General features: G+C 35.0%; 1 non-coding gene across 1 annotated transcript in view; it reads left to right on the forward strand.

The window, feature by feature from the left end:
* C16H8orf34 (uncharacterized protein C8orf34) overlaps positions 1-13912 on the forward strand; it is a 451907-nt gene that overhangs the window by 360518 nt on the left and 77477 nt on the right. The window contains exons 9-10 of the transcript XR_144469.6: positions 485-570; positions 9383-9459. This is a non-coding gene — a transcript (uncharacterized protein C8orf34). The remainder of the gene's footprint in view (positions 1-484; positions 571-9382; positions 9460-13912) is intronic.

Below are 13912 nucleotides of genomic sequence, written 5' to 3' on the forward strand. Positions count from 1 at the left end.
GTCACACATTAGAGTCTTTACCTCTACCACTGAGACATATCTTGACTCACAGACCCTGAAGCTTAAGTTGGTTGATTTGGAAGACTGTGTTTGATAAACCTCTGTGGAATCGGGAAAACCCTTTTATGACTCCCAGACTCTGATGTGTTGGCCTCTTGTTTTCCTTCCACTCAATTCCCCTTTGAGGTTTTAGTGAAAATATGTGTTTCTAAACCTTTCTACAGTCAGGCCGAGAGGAAGAGTAGATTTTACCTAGACCAATCCTGGCATGTATGTAAGAGGAAATACAGAAGACTTTTTCTTAAAGATTAGAAAAGCAAAAATCCTATATTAAAATGGCTTTAGTGAACTTACATTTCTACTTTGAACAAGCATATCTGAGTTTAGAGTCTAGAAGATCACAGCCATGTCCCCCATGGTGCATAGTTCACATTTCACAATTTAACATTATGAGATGTTTCAATGACCATTTTTAATTACTTAGGCTTCAAGGAGACAACCTGGCAGAAAGGACAGATGAGACACTACCAGTACTCCGTTCTCCAGATGAAAAAATCCCAGATTCCTTCGGTAAGTTTTAAATCCAACAGTATTTATTGTAGTGCTAGTGGCACTTAAAGGTTAATGAAATAAAGAAAAAAACAAAACCAAACATCTTCTCTTGCATGAAGTAGCTGCAGGTCACTTATCTACTGCTGGCACACACCTCGGGGCTGTTTGTGTCAGGATAAGAGCAAAGGAGAGCAGGAATTGAGAAGCGTGAATTCTAAGGAGTGATTCTTTATACCTGTTCTGTTTAAGGTCCAAACAGATCAACTCTAGGTTGCCTACTCCCTAAATTATGTCACTAACTCAAAATTGTCTTTAGAAATCCACATTGTCAGCTGGATCTCTAGAAAATGGAACTGTCTCTGTGTCCCTTGTCTGTCACTTGCTATATCTGCTTTGCCCATTCTCACGTCATTGATCCAGTCATCCTTCTTCGGCAGAAATGTCAATATCATACTGGATAATATACACTCCCTCTCTCCCAGCCCTGTATTAAATTAGTCTCCAACTATGTCAATGTCACTTCAGAATTTTTTCTTCTGGGTCAGCCTCCTTTCTATTTGCCCTGTTACTGCCTGTCTATGAGTTTTTCCTTTCTTCAAGTGTAACTGCCTTTTTTTGCCCTCTTTGCACTATCTCAGCCTTCTTTGGTTCATTATTTTTCTGAAAATAAAGCTGCTTATTCCATTTCCATTTTCTATAGTACAAAACGGAGATTCCTTAACTTAGCAAACAAACTTAATATCAGATCAATTCAAAATGATTTTTGTATCTAAATAAGTACAGGTAATGCAACTCCAATGCTATCTAAGGTACATCACGTCTTCATCAGTGTCCTGCTATAATACTGATGCATTATATTAATTATATATATTCATATTATGTGTCCTGTTGATGCATTATAGCAGGACACAGTCCATACATCCAACCTGGATGGTTAGAAGATAAAGTATAGGAAAGTATTTTTCTTATACCTGGATTGAGAAGGACATCTTCAACAAGACAAACACATCTCCAGCCATGAAAGAAATAATTGAAACACTCAACTCTCGAAAATTAAAAACTCCTGTCTATCAAAAGAAGCCCAAAGAACCTCAGAATTAAGATGGTGGATAGGAGGCAGGACTAGTTTGCAGCTCCCACTCAGACAGACAGAGCAGCGTGTGGAGACTTAATCATGAACTTTTGCTCCAAGAAGTACTGCAGAAACTTATCAGGAAAGCTGAGAGAATGACAGACACTGTGAAGGAACTGGATCACCACTGCAGGCTCCCTGAGATGCAAAAACCTGTGAGATTGCTTTCTAGACAAGGAGACTCATGGTCTGGGGCAAGTTCTCATCCCTGGTCCCTTGCTGCCTGGAAATAAACTCAGTGCTTTTGTGGGTGGCACAGTGTATGTGAAACGAGCCTTTAGGGCTATGGGCTGCCATGGAGCTGGGAGCTGGGTGAGGCCTGTGATGGCCAGCTTTCCCCTACTTCCTTGGTGACCTGTATGAGTCAAGAGAGGCACCCATAATCCCCCTGGAAATATAACTCCAGTGGCCTGGGAACCACACTCCCATCCCCTACAACAGAAACAGCAATCCCCACACAAAAAGAAGCTGAGCTCAGACACACCTATCCCGGCTCCCATCTGGTGTTCTCTCTTTATCTGCTGTGGTAGCCAAAGAAAACGGCATAATTTCATGGGAGCTCTATGGTCTTCCCTACCATCTGAGAAACATGAATATTTAACCAGGTGTTCTTAGGGCAAGTTTGCAGCCTCCACATAGGTTGATGTACTCTTTTTTTTTTTTTTTTTGAGTCAGAGTCTTACTCTGACTCCAGGCACCAGGCTGGAGTGCAGTGGTGCAATCTTGGCTCACTGCAATCTCCGCCCCCTGGGTTCAAGCGATTCTCCTGCCTCAGCCTCCTGAGTAGCTGGGGCTACAGGCATGTGCCACCATGCCCAGCTAATTTTTCTATTTTTTAGTAGAGTCGGGGTTTCACCATGTTGGTCAGGATGGCTCAATCTCTTGACCTCGTGATCCACCCACCTCGGCCTCCCAAAAGTTGATGCACTCTTGAAAGCACCATCTTTTGGCTGGAGGCCAACCAACACACACCTAGCACACTAAACAAAAACATAACCAAAGTCCCTCACAGAGTCCACTTCACTTCCTTGCTACCTCCTCCAGAGCAGGTGCTGGTATCCACAGCTTCAAGACCTGAAGAGTGATCACATCACAGGACTCTTTGCAGACACCCCAGTACAAGCCCAGAGCCTGGTAGCTCCACTGGAAGGCTAGACCCAGAAGAACAAAAACAATCACTACAGTTCAGCTCTCAGGAAGCCCCATTCCTAGGTAAGCGGGGAGAACACAACATCAAAGGATCACACTAAGGGACAAAAGAATCTGAACAGCAGTTCTTGAATCCTACATTTTCCTTCCAACATAGTCTGCACAAATTAGAAGTAACCAGAAAAACAATTCCGGTAATATGATAAAAATAAAATACCACCATCATTCTTTACAGAACTAGAAAAGACAATTCTAAAACTCATATGGAACCAAAAAAGAGCCTGCATATCCAAAGCTATCCTAGGCGAAAAGCACAAATCTGGAGGCATCACATTGCCTGACTTCAAACTATACTATAAGACCATAGTCACCAGAACAGCATGGTACTATTATAAAAATAGGCACATATAGAATAGAGAACCCAGAAATAAACCCAAATACTTACAGCCAACTGATCTTCAGCAAAGCAAACAAAAACACAAAGTAGGGAAGGGACAAGAATAGATTTGGTGAAGAAGGAACACTGTTCAATAAATGGTGCTGGGATAATTGAAAAGCCACATGTAGATGAATTAAACTGGATCCTCATCTCTCACCTTATACAAAAATCAACTCAAAATAGGTCAAGAACTTAAATCTAAGACCTGAAACCATAAAAGTTCTAGAAGATAACATCAGAAAAACCCTTCCAGATATTGGCTTAGGTAAAGATTTCATGACCAAGAACCCAAAAGCAAGTGCAATAAAAATAAAAATATAAATAGATGGGATTTAATTGAACAAAAAACCTTCTGCACAGCCAAAGAAATAATCAGCAGAGTAAGCAGAAAATCCATGGAGTGGGAGAAAAATCTTCATAATCTATACTTCTGACAAAGGACTAATATTCAGAATCTATAATACAAAGAACTCAAATATGCAAGAAAAAAGCAAATAATCCTATGAAAAGGTGGACTAAGGACATGAGTAGACATTTCTCAAAAGAGGATATATGAATGGCAAATAAGCATATAGAAAAATGCTCAACATCACTAATTATCAGGAAAATGCAAATCAGAACCACACTGTGATACCACCTCACTCCTGCAAGAATGGCTATAATCAAAACATAATAGATGTTGGTGTGGTGAAGAAGGTGAAGAATGGATTTGGTGAAGAGGGAACCCTTTACACTATCAGTGGGAATGTAAACTAGTACAATCACTCTGGAAAACTATGGAAAGTCCTTAAAGAACTAAAAGAAAATCTACCGTTTGATCCAGAAATCCCATTTCTAGGTATCTACCCAGATGAAAAGATGTCATTATATGAAAAAGATATTTGCAAACAGATGTTTATAGCAGCACAATTTGCAATTGCAAAAATATGGAACCAGCCCAAATGCCCATCAATCAATGGGTAGATAAAGAAAATGTGGTATATACATACCATGGAATACTACTCAACCTTAAAAAAGAACAAAATGATGGCATTTTCAGCAACCTGGACAGAATTGGAGACCATTATTCTAAGTGAAGTAACTCAGAAATGGAAAACCAAATATCACATGTTTTCTCTCATATGTGTGAGCCAAACTATGAGGATGAAAAGGCCTAAGAATGATGTATTATTGGACTTGGGGACTTGGGGGAAAGGGTAGGGGTGGTGAGGGATAAAAGACTACACGTTGGGCAGTGTACACTGCTCAGGTGATGGGTGCACCAAAATCTCAGAAATCATCACTAAATAACTTATTCATGTAACCAAACACCACCTGTCCCCCAAAAACCTATTGAAAAAAATTACAAATAAAAAAGATGCCCAAGGAAAAGCCACAAATAGGGAAACATATTTGCAATGTGATCGCCACTGATCAAAGACAAATATTTAGAATATGAAGAACACCTACAATTTAATAAATAATCAAACCAATAAAAAATAAGCAACAGATTTGAGTATACATTTTACAGAGAAGAAACATAAAAGGTCAACAAGCAGATAAAAAATACTTAAACTACCTTAGTGATCAGGGAAAAGAAAATTAAGACCATGGAGAGATACAACCTTTTGCTTTTACAACCTTTTGATTGGCATTGATTAAGAAAGCTGACAAAACTAAGTGCTGGTGAAGTCATAGATGAAAAGAAACTCATATACCACAGTGATATGAGTTTTGGAAAAGTTTTCCACTATCTTAAAATCTTGAGCATTTATATAATCTAAAACCTAGAAATTTCATTTCTAGGTAAATGCCTTTAGAGAAACAGGTTTCATGTGGCATGAAATATGTAGTATGTTCATGGACAGGAAAATGGATAAATTGTGAAATTTTTTTACGCAGTAGCAATCTGAATGCCTTTCAACTACATACAGGGGATGGATAAAATTGGTGATGTATGAACAGGTCCCCTGTTGAAAGGCATTCAGGTTTCTACTGTGTAAATGTACAACAGTCTTCCTGAAAAAAGCAAACCTTGATTTGTAGAGATTGATTTCTGTGGTGTGAATACTTCCACCATGGCTGATTTCAAGCAGCCAAACTGAAATGGCAGTTGGTTCTCCCAGTCTGGTATAAGCAAGTTGCAGTTCACCATAAAATGAGTCTTAAAAGCCTAATGCTTCTTGAACAAAAGCAAGTCATAGAATGCCATTTTTATAAAGCCCCAAAAAGCAAATCTAAATAATATGTTCTTTAGGAAAATATAAATGACAAAACTATATTTAAAGAAGGAAATGATAAACACAAAATATTAGTTGTTCTCTGGGGCAAGGGAAGGCTGGGCGTTGGGATAAGGAAGGAGCCCACAGATATATGAAGGTTTTTAGAAATGCCCTAATTATTAAGTTGTAGGTTTGGGGTGTTTATTTTGTCATTGTCAATTGTAATTTAAATATACATACTAATAGATGTGATATATTTTACATGTTATATTTACATAAATGTTTTACAGGTGTTGTATTTTTATATGTCAAATATTATGTAATAAATATTTTTTAGAAACTGCTAGGGGAACATAAACCAATGCCAATGTAGCATAATGCAAAGAAATGGCCATAGTTTATACATACTCAAATCTATTATAATGGTGATGACATGGTATGTTCTTATAATAGACCTTTAACCCTGATAATGAACATTAAGTAAAGTGTCATTAGCAACATGGAGGTCCTAGGCTGGCCATTCATTGACACTTGCTTAGTTTTTGGAGTCAGCCTGGTTTCTGCTCATAGATATTCTTGCGTGTGTTCCTTGACTTATGCCATCCTTCCCTGACTAGCAATAAGACCTTTTCCCTCCCTTCTCTGCCTATTTAGATCATCTGCTCTAAGATCATGTTAAGTCTCTCTGATGTTTTCTTTTTCTTAGCCCCTAATTGTTTTTGAATTGCTTCTTGTATGTTTGTTTCTCTTACTTCCATTGGATTATATGCTTCTTGAAGTTCTCTTATGTTACCCATCATGCCCAATACAAAACCAGACACAAGATAGATACAATTTAATTAGTTGCCATTAATTTTTAAAATTTTATCAAATTAACTCCAATTTACCAATCTGTACCCATATATTCTTCAACAATCTCATTTACATAATTACTGAGTATTATAAGGACTCAAATTTCCTTGGAAATTAAATAATGTATCAATAATGTGTTGCAAATTATACTTTAGGCTCCCTTCTTGAAATGCCTATTCCTGCATTCTTCACATTCAGTTATTAGTAAACCTAATCTGCAAATTCCAGAATATGAGTTTCTTATTTAGTACATTCTTTTCTACCTAAGTTAGTCAAATGACTAGATCCAATAATTAAATATTATTGGCATTATCCAAAAGTGCTACTGTGAGTTTCATGTCAACTGTGCATCCATACTGAACTTGGCTAGACATACATAAGTATTGCTATAAATAGGTATAACTTTGTGCATAAAAAATCTATTGTGACATAAGCAGCAAAAGTGAAAATAATGGCTGAAAAAAGTTGGATGAAGCTAAGCACTATAATAAACTACAGATTTTTAGGTTCCCACCAACATGTCCAATCAACCACAGGACTAAATTTCTAGTCCTGTCACAGATTATTAGATTTCTGGTAAAATTACTTTATCTTTCCATGCTTCAGTTTCTTCTTCCCTAAAATGAGGATATAAGATAAACTGCAATATTTGACAAATTTAGGGACTCATTTCCCACCCACCCATAGGTTATTTTAATTAGCTAAAAAAAAAAAAACGTATATTTGAAAATAATGTATAAAAGAAATTGCTCTGGAATAGACAGAGCAAAACAGCTTACACATGTTTACTCACCTGTTACTGTTAATAAGCCAAGTACTCTGAACATATAAACAATAGCATTTACTGCTCCAAGCATTAAACACCAAGGTATTATTTTCATGGTGTCTGTGGTCGCTACTATCTTGTTAGATTGGTATCCTATTATTAGATTTGAAATATTTGGCCATATCCATGTGACTTCATAACTTTCAAAAATGGTAGTTATGTGAATTTTCAAATGTTCTGGTAGTACTTATAGTTATCCCTTCATACTGAGCTGAACGAACATTGCTGTATTACAGATCTCTCTGGATATGGTACCAATACCCAGGGAGAATTCAACCAAAATGAAAACAGAACAAAATGTAAACCATACAAAGTTACTAATACTTTCCCTTCATAAGTGTTCATTTTTGTTAAAAAATTAATACTGCCCTATAAATGTGTTCAAGTAAATTTCATGAAAGAAAATGTTGTAGAAAATGTTCAACTTCTTTTAAAAGCACCTGATACAGTGTTGGTATATAGTATTCGTTGAATAAATGAATACACAAATATACAAATGCAATAAATGTATGAACGAAAGAATAAATACATAAATAAATAAACAGAATAACATCACTTAACAACCATTAACTACTCATGGATAAGAGCTTGAAAACTCATTTATAATATTTCTAACTTAAAAAATTTAGCAAATCTGTGAGAGGGTAATGTAGAATAGAACATTTTAATGTTATGTATTTATTAAGTCAATAGACTACTCAAATAAGAACTTCAATACACAAACAAAACAGGATACTGAGTGAATACTAAAATTATAGTAGCATTTGCTCACAGTTCTGCAGAATATTATTCAGTTTAGGAGGACTTGAATTATGCTTAATTTGTATTTTAATTTAACAAATTTATTGTCACCTTTACAATAGTGTTTTAGGAGCTGGAGGTTCAAGTATTCTTTACAAGTGGATTAATACTTTTGGATTTGGTATAATTCTCATTATCTCTCCTGATTTTATCCACTAAAACTTGTTTATTTTTATTATCTATGTTCTGTTAGGAAAGGCAGTAAGTAAAATCTTTAAATTTACCTACAACTCTAGAATGCTGTGTTTCTCTTGAAGTCAGTTTTATGGTGGAAGGCATTCTGTGTTCTAAAACAAAATCCATATTTACATCTGCATAAACTATGTGCCCCAGGATTTAGAAACTTGTCTTCTTAAATGTAAAATTCTGAGTTCTCAGAGACAGAGAGCGCTCCATGACTCCAAAGCTATGATTACAGATTTGCACTAAGCTTGCCATTGTCTCCCGGGTGTTCTGCGGCCACTACGGGTTTCAAAGATTTCATGCTCTAATTCTCTTTTTAGAGTATACATTTTATGCAACAGAAAAAATCTGTCTTCATATGTACATGGAGCTAAAGGAAAATCTTTAGGGTTTATATGACTCCCTCAAGTATTAATAAATATAAGAAACCAATTTCTAAATCCAGTGGTTTAAAATACCTTTCCCTTAACTGATTTTTTTTTTTTTTATTTGAAAAGTAGGAGCTCAAACTCAACTAAGGGAAGTTGACAGTCTTCAGGATAGATTATTTCTAGTTGCTCCATTTACCTATTCCGATGATAGAATTCTTTATAACCCATAGAACCTGTTGTTCAAAAGGTTGTTATGTTGTCAGGAGACATATGGAAAATATTGCATCATTTTGTTCACAGATTTGAAAGCCGCTACTCACCCACTTGTCAATATATTCGATTCAGGCTAAGTAATTGCAACTTCTTGCTTCACATACTGAAATGGAAAACCTACTACCATTTAATAATGTGCATCTTCCTCTGAGCTTTTTTTCAGAATTTTCCATTCCATCTAAAAGGGAGAGTATAAAATAGTGTTTAAATTGTGTAACTCCCCAAAAAGGAGAAAATTGATAGATAAAACAAATAATTATAAAATCATAAAACAGAAAAAGGACACTAAATGTAATTATGTTTCAATAATTAGCTGAATTATACGTAAAAAATATTGCTTTATTTGTATAACTATAAGAGAACTGTGGCTCTTGTAAATTTCTGATGTCATTTTGCCCTTCTCAATTAAAAATGCTTATCATTTTTCTTAAGTTGTCTTTAAGCTAAATAAATATTATTTCATGTTCTATTTTAACTCACAAACACTATGAATTTTTCAACAACCAACTCTGCTACTTTATTCTTCTCACAACAGGTTTATATATCAGAGAATTAATAAGTAATAGTGACTATAATTTATTCTTTTTGAAAAAATAAAAATAGATTCCTTACCTGGGACTGAAGAAGCACTAATGGAGGAGGGTGAAGAATTTGAGAAAGCATCTATACTAACGGGACCTGTAAGTATATTCATTTACTTATTTTTTTAATTGCTAAAACATTTAAATTACTAATAGGAAACCCTAAATAAAATATAATAAAACTAGCTTTCTTACTGGTTGTTGGGCTGTTCTAAGTTGTTTCAACAGCTGGGGAGGAAGATTTGAACTAGATGGGAAATGTGACGTTCTGGTTTTATTAGCTGCTTGCTTGTGCATGTGAACACGCTAAAGATTAGCACCTGCCATCTTAAACTTCAATACGTTTAACTGTACTTGTCTTGATAGAAAAACAAATATTTTACATATCCTGAAAGTTTACGTATGACTTACGCATGCTATTTTTAGTTGTGAAGTCCTTGTGATACGATATTTTTGTTAAACTATATCTCTTCAATGCAATATATTGGGAGCAGACCATTAGGTTTAAGATTTTTTAATGCAATTTTAGGTTAAAAGAATAAATATAAAATCCTGAAATTATATATAAATTCAAAATAAAAATGAATTTTGTATAAACTCTAAATACAAAGTTCAAAAAATATTTTGAGTTTCTATAAAAATAACTAATGCAATCTTGAATTATCTTAAACATAATAGTTGGACTGGGTTTGTATGCATCTGTATTCTCTGAGTTTGCTAGGGCTGTCCTAACAAAGTAGCAAAGACTGGGTAGCTTAAATAACAAAAAGTTCATCTCTAAGTTCTGGAGGTAGAAAAAGCGTTGTCATGGCTGGTTTCTTCTGAGGTCTCTTTTTCACCTTGTAGATAAATGTCTTCTCCCGGTGTCTTCACAGCTTCTTCCCTTTGTACATGTCTGTGTCCTAATCACAGTGACACATCACCAATATCACCAGTGACAGTGGAGGAGAGCCTCCCTAATAACCTCCTGTAACTTAATTACCTCTTTAAAGACCTCATCTCCAAATATATTCTGAGGTACCTGGGCTAGGAATTCAACATAAGAAATTTTAGGAGGACACAGTTCAACCCATAACACTCTGTGATGAGATTAAAATGAATTAAAACATTATTCAGATCATAGGATTTAGTTAAAAGCACCAAGTTTTCCAATGAACTTCTTAATAAAATTAATTTTAGAAAGTACTGATAAAATTAATGTATCTTTGCTCAGATGTTGTTTTCCCTGATGCTACATAAAATTTTGCATTTTCCCTCTTTATTTTTCATATGGTACTTATGACTTCTACTATGTGATAGAATTTACGTATTTGTTTTACTGTCCGTTTCTTTCCACTATAATATAAGGTCTACCAGGGCAAGAATTTTTATACAGTTTTTTTACATCTACATTCATAATCCATAGAAGAGTACCTACACGCTGTAGGCCCATAAAGTACACACACACACACACACACACACACACACACACACACAGACACACATATGTATGTTGAATGCATAATTTAGCAATAATTCCTCACCATAAGATGAAAACTATTATATTTTCCTTTGCGATAAAATGGTAATATCTTAGAAATTAAAAGAAGCCTGGTAACTATCCAGTATAGCATTTCCCATTTCTTACCTTGGCATTTTCAACTATGGAATTTTCATTCCTCAATTCAATCCAGGGATATCTAACCTATAGATGAGGAAACAGAAACTCAGAGAAGCTAAGGAAATAAACCAAGTTTCTAAAGTTAAGAGAACAGTGATATCAGGAGTTGGGAACTAGTCAATTTTCCTTCTACTATACATCTTTAATATTTTTAGTGCTTTTCTGTTTCTTCTAGAAAGTTTATTCCTGTTTGTTAGATACAGTCTTCCATTTCTCACGAACACTGGTCCTAGTTCTATTCCTGGAGTAATAGCTTAAATCTAGTCCTTCTTAAAATTAACTGATGTTCAGATATTAAAAACTACCAGCATGTCCCAAATGAGACTTAAATTTTAGGTCAAAACACAATCTGTGCTTTTAACCAATTCTTACATGGTGTAGTTTCAAAAAATTTCAGTATCTTGATGCTTTTTCTGAACATATCCTTGTTTGCCAAGTCCCCTAGAACATGTGAGTTATGGCACAACCAAATCTAGGGTTCCAAGTAATGTTCTCACATAGAGTACAATGAGGTATGTAGTTGGAACAAATATGATTTGGGGATTATAACCTACTTAATTTTATTTTATAAGAAATGTCCAGCCATTTATAAACTTTAGTATTTCTCCATAACCTCACGATGTTCTTTAGGTTGTGATAATCTGTCATTCATCACTTTTTGCAAAGCTTTATCAGCTGTGAATTCCACAAGGTCCATATTTTTCCCTCATATCTTAACATATACCATTAAATTCTTCTAATCTTTTTCTCCAATCAAGATATATCCTGTCTATAGTATTTGGCTTTCTTAATAATACATAAAAATGCAAAAGGAAAAAAGAAATTAACTCTATTTGACCAAACTTTTCATGAATGATTTCAAATGGGCTTGTAGAGATCTTTGCTTTCTTTCCACAGTGCTTACACAGTGTTTTCCCAGTGCAAAAGTTTGTTATAGGTTAACTTGCATTTTATTTATATGCATTAGATTTTGTATTGAAAATTCTCGATTCCAGTGACTATCATATTACACACTTAAATCCTTTTGGAATTAAGTGGAATAAAAACAATATGTAAATAAATGAATGAATGTCAGGACCCTGAAGTAGACAATTTCTAGATGGTAGCTGCTTTTATTATGAGAAAAGCATGGATTAAAATAAAAGTTAGTTTTGTTAAAATAATGATATTTTAGATGTAGATTTTCTGAAGAACACTTCTGTAATATTTCTTAGGGTAATATTTTTAGTAAATCATGAAGAAAATTGGTACTTTATCTAAATATTAATGAAGAATTGGAACAAAGCAACTCTTTTTCTTTATTACGGTAAGAAATACAAAATACTTCAAAGAAAAGTTTGAGTCATATCCTGTGCAAATACAAACATGCCACAAATGTTGAAAACCGTTTAAGGTAGTTTCAACACTGGCTGTCTCTATTTGCTAACTTTCCATGTTGAGTATTGTATATTAATAAGTGGGGAACAGACTCTTGGAAACTGTTTTTTACTAGTGGCTTACCCTGTTCTTGGAATATTTCTTGAATATTTTGTGAATATTTAAGTGATGTAGAGGCAACATTTACATGTGAATTTTTATCCTCCTCCACATAAGCAAGTCATTCTTCTGGAATTTCCCTCTCCCTCTCCTCTCTCTGTATTCTGGACTGCCTCTTAGTATATATACAGCCTGTGCAGGTTAAAACTGAATTTGTCAGGTAAAGCCATTTAGAAACCCAACAAAAAGGCAATCGTGAAAAGAAAATACCAGACAGCAGGTATTGATTATGACCTCTTAGCTTCATAAGTATATCATTTTAGATTAATGATTGATGAACACTTAATATCAACGATTTTGAATTGCATGATTTCTTTGGCTTTCCTAATTTTTTTGGGGGGGGGACAGGGCCTAGCTCTGTCACCCAGGCTGAGTCCAATGGTGCTATCACAGCTCACCACAGCCTTGACTCCTGGGCTCCGGCATTCCTCTCACTTCAGCACCTCAGCCTCCTGAGTAGCTGTGACTACAGGTGTGCACCACCACATCCGGCAATTTTTTCAGTTTTGTAGAAACAGGATCTAGCTATGATTCCCAGGCTGGTCTTGAACTCTTGGACACAGGCAATCCTTTTTCCTTGGCCATCCAAAGGGCTTGGATTACAGGCATGAGCTTCCTTAATCTTAAAAAATCAATTTGGCTTTAAAAGTGTTAAATAAACATATTGGCGTGAAGGGAAGATAACTAAGCAAGACCTTTGATAGTAAATATCTGACTTTTTTTCTTTTTTCCTTGTAAATTTTTAAAGTTATTGTATTCATTAGTCAGTAATGACTAGCTCATTATAATCTGACTCTCATAAGACTTTATGTAACTGGTCATCATTTCTTACTTAAAGTAGAGAAGAAAATTAAAAGGACTTCTGTTAAAAAAAAAAGTTTCCTAAAATGACCAGGGTTTGCTAAAAGTTGTGCTTTTGGTATATTCTTCTCTTGGAGAGTTTTATCTACTTGGGGAGATATATATGAAATTGACTAGGATGATAGTAGTAGTAATGATATCACATATTTGTGCAGTACTTTCTGTTCATTAAGTGCTTCACATATTTAATACCAATGGTGTCTGAATGTTGTCATTCCCATGGCTTATCACTTTATCCTGACCACCTTGCTGTGAAATAGTATTACTTAGCTTTAGAGGAGCATACTGAGCTTCCAAAAAATCTTGTGAGTTGTCTCAGGTCACAGACAGGGAAAGACAAAAACTCATTGTTCCCAGTGCCCAAACTCTCTTTCACAGAACTTGTTGGGATCCACACAAATGGTACTTATTTACAAATGTGTATTTAGGCACTGAGTCACTGTTAACACCTGCAATGAAAAAGGGATAAGTATTAGGCCATTATCAGTAGATAAT

This window comes from Callithrix jacchus, chromosome 16, assembly GCF_049354715.1.
Source record: "Callithrix jacchus isolate 240 chromosome 16, calJac240_pri, whole genome shotgun sequence".
In the NCBI taxonomy this organism is placed as follows: Eukaryota; Metazoa; Chordata; class Mammalia; order Primates; family Cebidae; genus Callithrix; species Callithrix jacchus.